The sequence below is a fragment of the Parasteatoda tepidariorum genome, chromosome 4 (genome assembly GCF_043381705.1).
Source record: "Parasteatoda tepidariorum isolate YZ-2023 chromosome 4, CAS_Ptep_4.0, whole genome shotgun sequence".
Taxonomy (NCBI): Eukaryota; Metazoa; Arthropoda; class Arachnida; order Araneae; family Theridiidae; genus Parasteatoda; species Parasteatoda tepidariorum.
In genome coordinates, this window is record NC_092207.1 from 71,648,170 (window position 1) to 71,663,263 (window position 15,094).

Here is a 15,094-nt window from a genome sequence, read left to right on the forward strand (position 1 = left end):
AATATTTTCCAGTTCAGAGACATTATATGGGTTTTTCATATAAGAGACAAAATAAACAAGCGGTTTTTGATGATTTTAATACCTAATTCTGTTCTCAATTAGAAGCATGATTCCCGGTTTTCTTCAAATTTTAAATGTCTAGCTTTCCTGTTTCCTAAATTCATTTTTTATGCTATTAAGAGAAAAATAGGGCCTAGCTGGGAAATTTCAGTGAAAGTTTCCCCAGAAACTTAGTATTCGGGGTACAACATCAACTTAATATTGTTGTTTAGAGCAGTATAAAATATTTTTACCTTAATATTAGTACTTCAGTTTTAGAGTTTAATTATTCAGTTCTTCAGATTTAGAACTTCAAAAAAATATTTACTAAAGCAATTTTTGTAGAAAATATTTTGGGATACATTTACTGTTTTTTAATGAAAAATAATGAATATTGAAACATTTTCTGATGACTGAATTGAAATTTTATTAATTCTTTTGAAAAGCCTCAGTATGTAACAAAAGCTACATCATTGATAGAGAAATATAAAAGTTGTTTGAATTTTAGGGAATGCGTATAAAAACGGATAGACCTGATATAAACAAATTAGCTTAAAGATGAGTCATCGAGTCATGTGTTATTTATTGCAGATGAGTTGAGTTTATGTATTTTACTTTAAAATCACATTAAATATTATAGCTTACAGTGCTTTGAATAATAGAACAATGAAAGGTTGCGCTTTTGTATGTTATGCGATCAAAACTACTTTAATGAATGTTAAGATATAATAAGGCTAATAATTTTCTTTAATACCATGGAAAAAAATTATTTTTATTTTCCAGCAACACTTGGGGATATATTTGACGTGTTTACGAAAAGAAGAGTGAGACTGCAACGTGGAGTATATATTTAAGTTTTAAAAAGAGAAATTTAAATAATATATTTTTAAAGGATTTTTTTACTTCACAAAAGGAGAAATATACTCCTCTAAAAATTATTTTACGGAATATTTTACGTAATAAAACGAGAAATCCACTCCTTTAAAATGAATTTTATGCGATTTTTTTGCAAAGAGAAATCTACTCTAAAAACAATTTTAAAGATTTTTTTGGATAATAATAGGAAAAATGTATCAGTCTAAAATGAGTTTCAAGGAATTTCTTACACAATGAAAGAAGAACTTATTCCCCTAAAATTAATTTACAAAGATTCTTTATATTATAAAAGAAATCTACCCCTCAAAAGGACTTTTTCTTTCTACTATAGTTCATATTTTTATTCTAGATTTCGTAATTTCGAAGATTTTTGAGTTTATGACTACCAATGTTCAACTCCATAGCCTTGTAATTTTAAACCCAATCTAGAAGACAAGGGAACTCCTGGATCAAGCATTTGGAAAGATTTGCTTTTGTGGAGGACTTTTTTAATGAAACTAATCCACATTTGCGTTACATGGAGAAGAAAATCACGAAAACCTCTAGCCTGACGACCGGAAGACTCTAATCCATGATTCGCCTTCCACTGAGGATATTTCACGTCAATTTTGTGGTCGATGCGAGATATGTGCGGAATTCATTTCGACCAGCCAACGCGGGGATTCGAACCCGAATCACATCACTGGGAGACGAGCTCTCTATCCAATGACCCACCACAGTTACAATAGCTCGCATTTTATAAATTTAAAATTCTCTTAGAAATTTAACGGATAAAATAATTTTCCCTCTCTCCCTACTAATCAAATAAAGGGCCTTGAAATTATTGATAAGTGATAAACATGAGAAGATGATCACAGAAATCGGTGGGGGTGGAAACAGGTTTATATTCGGATTGAAGGTGGGATTCATCAGAAATGGTGTTGAGGTTTTTTTTCCTTTCATGCTACTCAATGTATTACTGTTGAAGAAAAGAAAAATTCAGTTATTTTATATTTTAAAAAGCTCATAATTTATTTGCATTTAAAAAATTCCTTTTAAAGCTTAGAGTCGAAAATAATACAACTAAACTTTGCTTTAGCGTAACTACTCAACATTATGGGAGGTACAGTCTGAAAAATTTTAGCTGAACATTTCTGTCAAGTTGACATATTTGACATAATGTAATATAATAAATTGTTATTCCTGCGTGAATAAATATTTGATCAAAATTTTTTTGCATTTGAAAGAAAAAAGAATTTTAATGCAAAACTTTCCTATAAAATAAATAGGAGTATGTAAAATATCTTGGAAAAATAATTTCGAGCTTCATGCATATTTTTCGCATTGAGTCTTGCCTCAAATCTAAAATTTTCAATCCACTTATCATTAAACGTTGGCGATGAAATCATTTCCTACAACGGGGGACCACAGAAAACGCGTATTTTCAAACATTTATTTTTTGGAAATATTATAGTATTCATTTTGAAAAGGTTTGCCTAGTAGAATAGTTTGATTTATGGCTTTTGTAGACATAAGAGAAAACTGTTATTTACATAAAACAACGAAAGATATTTGCTTTGAGCAGTTTATTGGTATAAGAATTTGTTGTTGTGTCACAAATGATTCTAAAAGTAAATTTTTTGCATTGCACATGCAGAAATAATTCTGGTAAAATTACCGTAATGTATTATAATGACATTTCTGGTAAATGACACCAAAATATACGATATTTAAAGCATTTATTTGATTTTTTTTTGTTTACATGGTAACGATTTAGTGGAAATTCTGATTTTCAAAATTATTTCATCATTTAGTAAAACAGACGGAACTGAAAACTAAAATTGACCAAAAAAAAAATTATTTTCATAGTCTAAAGCACCATGATAAAATTATCAAATTTAGTATATTAACCAAATTTTATTACTTTTTATAAAACCATATTTTATTGTTAATTTTACTAAAATCATAGCCAAAGAGCTTCGGTAAAAATTGCCTATCCTTTTGTTGTTCCCATAGAGCCAGAAACACAATGAATTTTACCACATACTGGTATTTTGTCCATACTTTTTTCCAGAGCATATTAAAAAAACGGTGAAAGTTTAAATAATTTATAATTATCTGTATTTTTTTTTCAAAAGAAACTTTATTTGTATTTTGTTACAGGATACAAAAAAGAAGAAAAAAAACTCATTATGTATCAAGCATTATGAAAACTTTAAAATAATAATTATCACTAGAAAAACTTTAAAAAAACATTTAATTTAATATTTTTAATTAATAATTAGATAAGATCAGAAAAGATAAATCTATGTTTTTTAAATTTTGTACTAAAATTTTATGGAATAATGCAAATAAGATTCTTTTGCCAAATTACTTTATTTCTAACAATGCTCTAGTATCTATAACTTTGTTTAATAATTTCTTTGTAAACAACTTACTTCAATGTTAGTTTATAAAAATTTTAGTTTATTTTTTTAATTAGCTCTTTTTAATTGAATTTAAATATTAGATGGGGGGTGGACCACGCATGTAGGTTCATTCCTATGTTAATTTAAAGATATTCATCAAACTCTTTCATCAAATGAAATGACACTACTTAGCGAATAATATGCTATTTTGTAACTCTTTTGCTCTTTTTGTAACTTTTGTCTCTTTTGTAACTGTTGTATAACCAGTTTTTTTAGGTTAATCATCAGCTAGCGCCCTCTATACTAATTACGAAAAGATAAAAAAATAACTTCGAAATATTAATTTTCATCGCAGTTAGTAAATACAATACGATTAATATAAAATTTTGAGATGCAATTTTTAAAAATTGTTTAATATATTTACTACATAATCCTTTATTAACCTATTTTCTGAATTAAAGTTTAGCTACATCATATAAATCTTGTTTTAAAGTCTTTAAGCCCTTGTAATTCATGGGGAATCTATTCATTAAGGATTAAGTTTTCTTCAAGACAAAAGTATGTATCTGCATTAATTTCCACATGATTGCGTAATATACGCTTGCTAATAAACCTGCATGGAAAGCTTCATTACTTCCTTTAATCACTGCTAACACAACGTGCATGAATAAACATGTTTGAGGTTGAAGAATATTAATGGGCTAGTTTTAAAATTCATTTGCCTCTCTTGATTGCGAAATCAGGGACATTATTAAGGAGGAACAAAAATGATAGTATTTTATAAAATCATTTTAAATTTCTATAACTTTTGATAGCGAAAGATTCGAAAGAAATGAAAGATCATGAAAACTTTTGGGTTTGTTCAGAATATAAGCTGGTTTTACAAACTTGTTGACTGTGAAAATTTAATTACATACAGCTGTTTCTAATATACAGCTGGTTTAAATTATATACAGCTGTTATTTTAAAAAATACAATAAATTAATGAACAAGTCAAAAATATTAACTTTAATGCAATTAAGATACACGTTATATGCTTCATAAACGTTGTTTTGCATGTAATATGTTTATACTATCTTTGATTTCGTTATCTAACGAAACTAGGTAGGTAGGAACGTTACTTTTACGCACAAGAGCTGCACAATGGGCTACTGGCGACGGTCTGGGAAACATCCCTGAGGATGATCCGAAGACATGCCAACGCAATTTTGATCCTCTGCAGAGAGGATTACTCCCCTGCTTTGGTAGCCGGCCGACCTGCGAGTGAAGTCGAGCACTTTACGGTAGAACAATTTAACGAGGATCGATACCGCTCACCCTCGGTCCCTACACAGACTGATCAAAGTGGTCAGCTATTTGCTTACTGACAGCAGACAGTGATGCTTGGCTTCGGTGCTCCACTATGAACCGTGTCTTTACGAGAAGTCCACTGCGGAACTTAACGAAATTAAATGATCAACTTAGCCATAACGCACGCATAACTGATGCTCCTTTTGTCGATGACGAAAAAACTTTGCCTCACGGCGAACTCTACTTCTTCAATTTTTAACAGCTTTTTTTAAAATTTTTCAATATGTAAGTGATAAGCCGCGATGGTTCAGGGGATAGAGCATTCGCCTTGCAATGAAGCGAACCGGGTTCGAATCCCAATCGGTACGAATTCCGCATCTGACTTGCACCAACCACAGTGCTGACGAGAAATATCCTCAGTGGTTGACGGATCATAGATTAGAGTCCCCTTGTCGTCAGGCTAACCATGGGAGGTACTCTTGGTCTTCCGCTCTATGTAACGCAAATGCGGGTTAGCTCCATCAAAAAAAAGTCCTCCATAAAGACAAATTTCTCCCAATACTCGATCCAGGAGTTCCTTTGGGTTCTGGATTGGGTTCAAAATTACATGGTTACGGAGTTGAACGTAAAAACCTCTAAATGTCATCAGGTAATCACGCTAATTTTAATGTTTCCTCGCCTTCCTCATTAATGATTTGATAGATTTCGATAGCATTTTTGTTTTTACATTGCTAAAATATTTTGCATTATCTTGTATGCTTATACTTCAAATTTTCTTTTCGAGAAAGATTCCAGAAATTCATATTGAGGGTGTCTATTACTGAATATCCTGTATCTTCTGCTCATATGCGGAATGAAATTCGTATCTTTGTCATTTTTATGCACATAACATTTATTTATTTTAACTTTAACCGGGCATGCGGTTGATGTCTTTTAATTTTTTTAAAAGAATTTTGTACAATTTTCACCATTGATTTCTATCAATAATCTCTATTCTTATTCCCGCCCTAAGGTTATCTAAAGAAGTGTCTAATCGAAAAATAAAGGTCGAATTATTATCCACTAATAATTATTGTGAAAGCTTAAATATTATAAGTAACGAGTAGGTTTATATTTCATTGTTCTGAGAAATCATATACACGATGCCCCAGAATTACTGGGACAAACTTTAAGAGAAGGTAGGGGACATCACATGGACTCAAAGCTTCATAGTAACTTACGATCGGAAACGTCATTAGAAAGTAGCATGGAAGGTACAAGAAACAAAGAGACACAAGACTAAGATCATCTGAAATATTTAATGGTCAAATAATACTACATGCGCTGTGGTAGATGATATGTAAAAATATCACAAAAGATATTCATACTTTCCACCATTGCTTGCAATGTATGGTTTCCACTATCGAGCCATGGATTGGCGGACTTGCTCAAATATACCTGGACTTTGTTGGGCAACCGTAACAGCACAGACAATTCTTCCAACCAGATCCATTTCGGAATCCTCAGCAGTTATTGCTCACACAGCACTTTTCAGTGCATCCTAAAGGGAAAAAATCCATGCTGCTTAAATCAGGAGTGCGTGGTGGCCGAAAAACTGGTTCATTGCACTAAATTCATCTTGCCAAAAACACCAGCAGAGAACGAAAATGTTTCTAATCATGAACTGCACTGTAAATCTGACCCCTTTGACTGTCCCCTACTTCCTGTTTAAGTTTATCCTAATAATTCCAGGAGAGCCGCGACGGCTCAGAGGATGGAGTGTTCGCGTTTTAATGAGGGGAACCGGGTTCGAATCAAAGCGATGGCTGGTAGATACGATTCTCGCATCCAGCTTGCATCAACCGCAGTGCTGACGTGAGGCATCTTCAGGATATATGGGTTAGAGTCCTTTTGTCGTAAGGCAAACCACTGGAGGTTCTCGTGGTTTTCCTCTCCATGTAACGCAAATGCGGGTTAGTTCCATCAAAAAGTCCTCCATGAAGGCAAAATTTCTCCCAGTACTTGATCCAGAAGTTACCTTGTCTTCTGGATAGGTTTCAAAATTACAAGGCTACGTCGTTGAGCATTAGCAGTCATAAACCCAAAAATTGGGTCGGCTGTTCATCGATGGTTATAAATTAAAATAAAATGATTCTTGAAGAGCAGCGACGGCTCAGGGGATAGAGTGTTCGCCTTCCAATCAGGTGTACCGGGTTCGAATCAAAGCGATGGCTGGTCGAAACGATTTCCGCAACTGGCTTGTACCAACCTCAGTGCTGACGTTAGATATCCTCAGTGGTAGACGGATCATGGGTTAGAGTCCCGTTGCTGTCAGGCTAACCATGGGAGGTTCTCGTGGTCTAACGCGGATGCGGGTTAGATCCATTGAAAATTCCTTCACGAAGACAAAAATTTCTCCCAATACTTGATTCAGGAGTTTCCTTGTCTTCTGTATTGGGTTCAAAATCGCAAGGATACGGAGTTGAAAATTAGTTGTCGTAAACTCAAAAATTGGGTCGGCTGTTCAACGACGGTCATAAAATAAAATAATTCTGGGATACCCTGTATAAAATTTGGGAGAATAAAATACTTAATGTGATATTTTAGTGTTATCCTATAAATAAATATAAATTTAAATATTTTTCTGCTTAAAACTAGTTTGTTTTCCTTCTGGAAACATATTAGACCTAATAATACAGGATGTAACCCATTTAAATAATAAATTTTTTTTTCAAAAATCATTATAACAAACATAAACAAACTTTTTCAAAATTTATTTGTTTCTAAAAGACGTTAGAGAACAATGATAAGGTGATACAATGTTACTTTAGAAAATAAGCATCTCATGAGATTTAAGAACAGTATAATTAGTTCTACATTTCGCCTGTGAAATTCCATTTGTGTCACTTTTATTGTCAAAACTCGCAGAAGAAGAATTTAGATATGCGTCTAAGCAAAGACAGGAGTTGTTGCATAGTTAAACAAAATTATGTCGCAGTTGTTGAAGCGAGATTCAAATGGTTTGTTAGCTCTGAGAAAATTTAAAAGTTTCCGGCCTTTTTTTTTCTTTACCTCTGGGGTAATAAAAAATGATTTTTGAGGTTTAACAGTATATTTTTCATGATTACAGGGAATTCGGATCTATATCTTGCATTTACTAAAACATCTAATGATACGCTTTTTTTACAAATTTTAAGTGAAATAATTTCATCAGTAGTTTTGTTTTCGAAAGAATGCATTGTATTGTTTTTCAAACATTCATGCACATATTAATCGTTTAAAAAATTGTAAAAATTATTAAAAACTGTAATCATAATATTGTATTATTTTAAAACTATAAAAGAGAGAGTTGTGAAAGTGAAGATGTGCAAAATCGGGTACTAACTTTTAGATTTTGAGGGATTTGGCTTTAGAGAATTTAGAACTAATTTCATAATCCTTCACAATGTATTTATTATAAAATTTCTTCACGTGTATTGCATTTTTTTAAAAATTAAAATTAGATCAGTTTCACTTGTAGAACTTCAAAGTTTTTTATGCTACTACTTCAATAGCAGTTAAGTGAGTGTGATAAAATTTGGTAGTTTTATCATGATACCCTAGATCATGTCATAAAAACCACTTATTCGTTTGAATTTACTTTTCAGTTTTGTGTAAATAAAAACTAAAATTTTGAAAACAAGAATTTCCGATGAACCCTTAGAGTAGGATCGTGAAAATAATTAAATGAATGGTTAAAATACCACATCATTTGCTTTTTCTTTACCAAAAATATGTTTTTTTATTTACTTATAAATGTCATTCCCATGCAGTGCCGTAATATTACCAGTTTTTTCTACGTGTGTCAAGTGGAATTACATGTTGTTCCTGTCAATAGTAGTTTTGCAAATAAATTAAGGACTATAACACACGTGAATTATCATGAGGAATTCGCATCGGGCATCATTGTGAGAAAAATAATTTTTTTTGCAAGTTTTTTTAAAAACATTTACAGGAAAATGTTTTTAATTTTTTAATTTGATGTGCTAAAGTTCGTAAACTCATCATTTATTTTCTTTTTTTAAAATTTTTTTTTTACGAAATGATTATTGAGTGAGATTTCACGATTATTTACCCATCTTACTAAATCAAGTTTATAAGCATCTAAATTTTCTAAAGCGAAGCATGACAAAGAAGACAAAAGTAATTCAGAGCGATACAAAAAATCATACAAAAAGTGAATAATAGACTTGTTTGAAGATAGTTAAGCAGACGGATTTAAACTTAATTCTTTTAAAAATTTCAGATTAAGTTTGTTATGTTTCTTCATTAACTAAATACTTAATATTGATTCAGATACACAACTAATTCTGCTGTCAACATTTCCTTAAATATTTACTTATTTTCGTTGCGGTTTTAATAACTCTTTTATTTCTCGTTAGTATTATTCCGTCATAACTAATAAAGCCACTTCTTTATCAGTTACTAACATTTCTTTAAACATTTACTTATTTCAGTTGAAGTTTTATATTTCTGGTTAGTATTATCTCCGTCGTAACTGATAAAGTCATTTCTTTATTAGTTATTAACACTTCTTTAAACATTTACTTATTTGTGTTGAAGTTTCAATAACTCTTTTAGTTCACGTTATTATTATCTCCTTCATAACTGATAAAGCAAAATCTTTATCAGTTACCAACATTTCTTTAAACGTTTACTTATTTCTGTTGAAGTTTTAATAACTCGTTTATTTCAGGTTAGTATTATCTCCGTCATAAATGATAAAGTCACTTCTTTATCAGTTATTAACATTTCTTGAAAGCTTGAAACATTTGCTTACTTATGTTGAGATTTTAATCTTTTATTTCATGTTAGTATTATTTCCATCATAACAGATAAAGTCACTCTCAAGAAAGACACTCGTGAAAAATCATTAATGAAATATGAAGTTTATTATTTTTGTTAAGTATAATAATATGAACAAATATAAACCTCAGTCATTATAAAAATTATTATAACCAATCGAATCATGAACTTAGAATTTTATAATGTTAACAAAAGTTAAAAAAAAATTTGCATATTCTAAAATTTCCATGTTTCTTCAATATATCATAAATTATTATCAACTTGAATAAATCTAAGTTTTTTAATATATTTTTTTTTCCAAAATTATTTTCCAAATAGAATTTTGTAAAACTAATTTATATGTTCCACTTTTACCATAAGAAATAGATTTAAATAGTATTGCTTCAAAAATTATTTACTGTAAACTGCAGACTTAAAAATTCATAGATAACTATTTAATGCTGAAAAGTATTTTCATAACATAAATAAATCTCAAAATTTTTAAAACTGAATTTAAGCATTAAAAAGAAATCTTGGAAATACAAAATATAATCTTCCTCGTAACATAATAAAATCGCATCCAAAAATGCATGCCAGCAAAAAATAAATATATAAATAAAATAGAAAATATATACAAGAAACAATGAAGTGAATCAAATAAGTTTTCAAAATACTCTTTAAAAAATAAAATAAACTACTTTTTACTGAAACAAAATTTTGAAAGGTTCATTTATTATGCTTCGTAGAAAGTTATTTGCTATCTTTTTTCGATAATAGTTTGCGCTATTCATTAATTTTAAAGAAAACTTTATGTATATAAAAAAGTGAAATTATTTTCACTATACGTTTTTCAAAAAGGAAAATTAATTAATTTTTCTATCATCTTTATATGTTTAAACAAAAACAACGTATGCATTAGAAACATTTTTTATTTTATAACATTAATATAACACTAACCTTTTAATAGGCTTCTTCCTGGAAAACATTTAATAAGTTAAAAAAATTGCTAATTAATGCAAATTAAAAACAGAATATATTTTTGAATTTCCTTTGCTTATTTTAAACAAATTAGAGTAACAGATAAGAATTATTTTTATTATTAAAATTTAACAAAATAGTTTGAATTTTTGACGAATATTAAAAAGTTAAATTTTATCAGCGCATATTTATTCATCCTTTTGCAAAACTAGTATCGTAATTCCGTTACACACATTACACATGGAGAGAAAAAGTCTGATAAAATTTATGCACTCTATAGTAATAACAGTTCCTGCAAATAAAATTATAATTCTGCTTATTAAAAATAAAATATACATTATTTAAACCATTAATTTGGTAATTTTTCCGTTAATATTGTAACGGTTTAAGGGAAATTAAGGTACCGTCATGTGGGGCTACTTTGTGTAGGATTTCGCAGTTTTTGTACTTTGACATGTAAAAAAACTATGTTAATTCGAACTTTAGTAAAATTTATCGATATTATATTCATAATTGGACTCAGACGAGTGAATTTGATCAATATTGGCATTATTTGTATATCATATTTGAAAATAATAAGTCAAAAAATACCTTGCACAAAGTAGCACCCAAGTGGGGCTACTTTGTGCAGCGATAGGAATTCAGTTTAATAATCATGTTCTTAGTAAAATATTGATATAAAACTGTTAAAAAAGTTAATTGTTGACATTTTTAATAACAAAAACATCAAGATATGTAAAAATATTAGTTTAAAAATAATTTTCAGCGTTAAAAAATCATTTTTTATAAACAATTTTTTCTTAAAAAGAATATTTATTTCAAAAAATTTGAGTTTAAACAAGAGAAAACCATATACATTTTTGAACATTGAAATAGATGAAATTTCAAAAATAATAATTATTACATATTCATTAACGTTTATAATATTGATAAATTTGAACATAACATGCTTGAATGAACACGACAGAACTTGCTTTTCAGTTTCTGTCAAAATCACCTGATGTCCTATAAAAAATATTTTTATGTGTTAAATAGTTTGAATTACCTTACCATTAGAAATGACCTGACCATTAGAAATGATATGAATTACCTTACCATTGAATTACCATTAGAAAACCTTTGTAGAAGAAAAATAATAGTTTACCAGCACGTTTCACGTGTTTCTTGTGAATTTTATTAGAGATAGTATTTCTGTGGATTTTGTACTTCCGAGAAGCTTTTGCAATCGACAAACCACCAGCAACTGCTTGCAAACATTGTGTCAGCTTTTCTAAAGTGTAATCACGGTAATTTCTCGTTCGAGGTATTTTTTTTATAACGTCTGACAATTTTTCTGTCGAAAAAAATATGAATGAAACTTTGCACAAAGTAGCCCCACAGTGCATTTTTTGTCATTTTCCGTTTATTTGTTATTAATTTTCAAATTTTTTTAACGCTAACATGATATGATTGCTCATAAATATATAAATAAAAAATTTTGAACTTACGACAATTGTTTAATCAACATTTTTACATTTCACAGCTAAAGTTTCCACGCACACTTTTCAACGTCCGACACTCTTGGAAAGTTGTTGACATTGGATAAACAAAACACACTATGAGATTGTTTTAAAATTCGAAAAAATGTTTGCAGTAATAGAGGAGACTTCTATCTTCAAATTCCATACATTTTTAACTTGAGAAAAAACATAATACTGAACAGCAGCACTTGAAAAGTGCCAAATTCGAATTTGCCCAAAGTAGCCTCCGCTGCACAAAGTAGCCCCACATGACGGTAATCAAAATTACAGTTCTCGTTTCCACACATTTAATAAAAAATACAAAACTGGAAAGTAAATTTAACTGCATAAATGATTTTATATCATGCTTTTAGATATCATAATAAACTTACCAAATTCTAACAAATTTACCAAATCTTATCACTTGTTATAAAACACTATATTTCATTGTAACTTTTTCAGAAATCACTACCGAAGTGCTTAGATTAACATTACTAACCTTTCCGCTTCTCCCATAGAGCCAGAACCATATCAAAATGTTTCATAATCTGGTAGTATATATATATATATATATACAGAAGGCAAGGGAACTCCTGGATCAAGTATCGGGGGAAATTCGCATTCGTGGAGGAGTTTTTGATGGAACTAACCAGCATTTGCTTTACATGAAGAGGAAAACCTCCCACGGTCAGCCTGACGGCAAGGGAACTCTAACCCATGTCTCGTCTTCCACTGAGGATATTTTACGTCAGCACTGTGGTCGTTGCTAGAGGGATGAGGAATTCGTATAGACCAACCATCGCCGAGATCCGAATTCGGTTCACCTCATTTGAAAGCAAACGCCTCTATCCCCTGAGCTACCACGGCTCTATGCAATGTTAAAGAGACTTTTCGGAATTATGACTATCCATTTTAAATTGTAGTTGCAAAAAAATTATTTTTCTAGGTTTCTCGGGCGTTAAGAAACGCTGTTGTAAAGTACAAAAAATGGCAAAATAGTTTATTCTTTAGTTTTTCCATAATACTATTACTATTACAAAATACTGCTACTATTAACCATAATACTATTACAAATACACGATGGTGTGTAGAAAATTACACTCGATGCACGAATGAATAAAAAACTTACGTTTTGTAATGGAGTTTTTAATAAATTTATTTGTTGTAAAAAATAACATTTATGTCACTCAGTATCTCGTGAAAATGCGACTGCAGAGTTGAAATTTGACGTGTTGAAAGGGTCATATTTATGCTATAGGAACTTAACTCATGTTTATTTTAATAAAATTTAAAAAAAAAATTACAACTAGGTTCAAAAGTTCTGCAATTTTAAGTTCTTTTTTTTCTTGAGTTTCTCCTAGCGAATGTGTGAGTTTCTTCTGTCTGAATTAATCTTCATTTTACAAGCTAAAGCTTGAATCAAAAGTAACAAAAGAAAGAAGAAAACTGAAAACAAAGAAAAAGCTTCAATGTTGTCAAATATAAAACTTAACACTCATATTGAAATGTTTCAAAACGTAACAAATCTTCATTGAAGGGGAGTAAAAATGGTAAAAGTGATAAAAATGGTAAAGGAATTAAAAGTGAAAGATTTTCCATTTCAATTTAAGAGTTTCAGTCGTGTTACATTGATTTGCTTACTATTGGACCTACTAACAGAATATTTCGATTAAATTTCAATATTCAATTTAGTATTTCCTTGCTGAATCGTGGTGGCTCAGGAGGTAAAGCACCCCAGGTTCAAATCCCAGAGATGGCTTCGCCATATGAATTCTGCCTCCAGCTCGCCATTGACCATAGTGCTGATATTAAATATCCTTGACGATAGACAGATCATGGGTTAGAGTCCTTTGCCAGCAGATTAATCGAGGGGGATTTTCGTAGTTTTTTTCCCCGTGTAACGCAAATGCCGATTAGTTCCATGAAAAAGTCCTTCCCAAAGACAAATTTTTTTACTATACTTGTTCCATGAGCTCTGCTGTTTTCTACATTGGATTCGAAGTTACAAAGCTGTGGAGTTGAACATTGCTTGTAGTAAAATCAAAATTGGGTCGGTTGTTTACTAAAAGTTACAAAATAAAATATTTCATCAAAAGCCGTGGTGGCTCAGAGGATAGAGTACTCGCCTCCCAATGAGATGCCCCAGGTTCGAATCCCAGCAATGGCTGGTCGAAACGAATTTCGTACACGGCTACCACCGACCAGAGTGCTGACGTAAAATATTCTCAGTGGTAGACGGATCATGGGTTAGAGTGCCCTTGCTACGAGGCTCATCCTGGAAGGCTTTCGTGGTTTTCCTCTCCATGTAACGCAAATAGTTCCATCAAAATGTCCTCCTCGAAGACAAATTTCTTCCAATATTTCATCCAGGACATCCCTTGTCTTCTGGATTGGATTAAAAATGGCAGAGCTACGGAGTTGAACATTGGTAGTCGTAAACTCAAAATTTGGTCTTCTGTTCAACGACAGTTATAAAATAAAATATTTCCTTTCTGATAAAGTTTTAAGATTCGATAAATTTAATAAAATATTTAATTTCATCATTTAATAGCATTAATAACGATTTTAAATTTCATCAGACATTAATGAAAAATTCCAGACATTTTATCAGACATTCATCAGAAACTTTCATAACTGCATTTTGCACAAACTTTTGGTCTTCGCTCAATGTAATATACAGAATAAAAGTATATTTAACGCTTTTTTATTCTATAAACAAATAAAATGTGCTTGACTTTAATTTTATAAGAATCAGGCTCTTTAACAAATAAAAACTACGATGTTCATCTATACGCAAACATAATAAATGATTTAATTTCATTAGCTTTATTATCATTCGAAAGACATTTTACTAACAGCTTTAAAACAAACAGAATTTAGACTAGAAGATTAAACAAACAGTTTTAGAGAATTAGAAGTTTAGCACTAAAGTTATTTCGAAAAAGTTTCGTAAGTCTTGGGAAATCTCCTGCACCGAATCTTAATGTTTCTCTTTAAGGAATAGCAAAGTTAAGTTTCTTTGTTGAAAAATAAGATTAAGGCAATTATTTCCTTAAGTTTTCTTTTCTTTTTTTTGTCATCTCGGAAAAGAATGTGAATATTCTTTATTTTAAGAGAAAAATATTTTTAATTTTTACATTAAAACTTAAACTATTCCTAATTGCAATGAAAGTTTATGCATATTTTTATCACGTAAAAAATGCCGTGAGAAAATTTAAATTA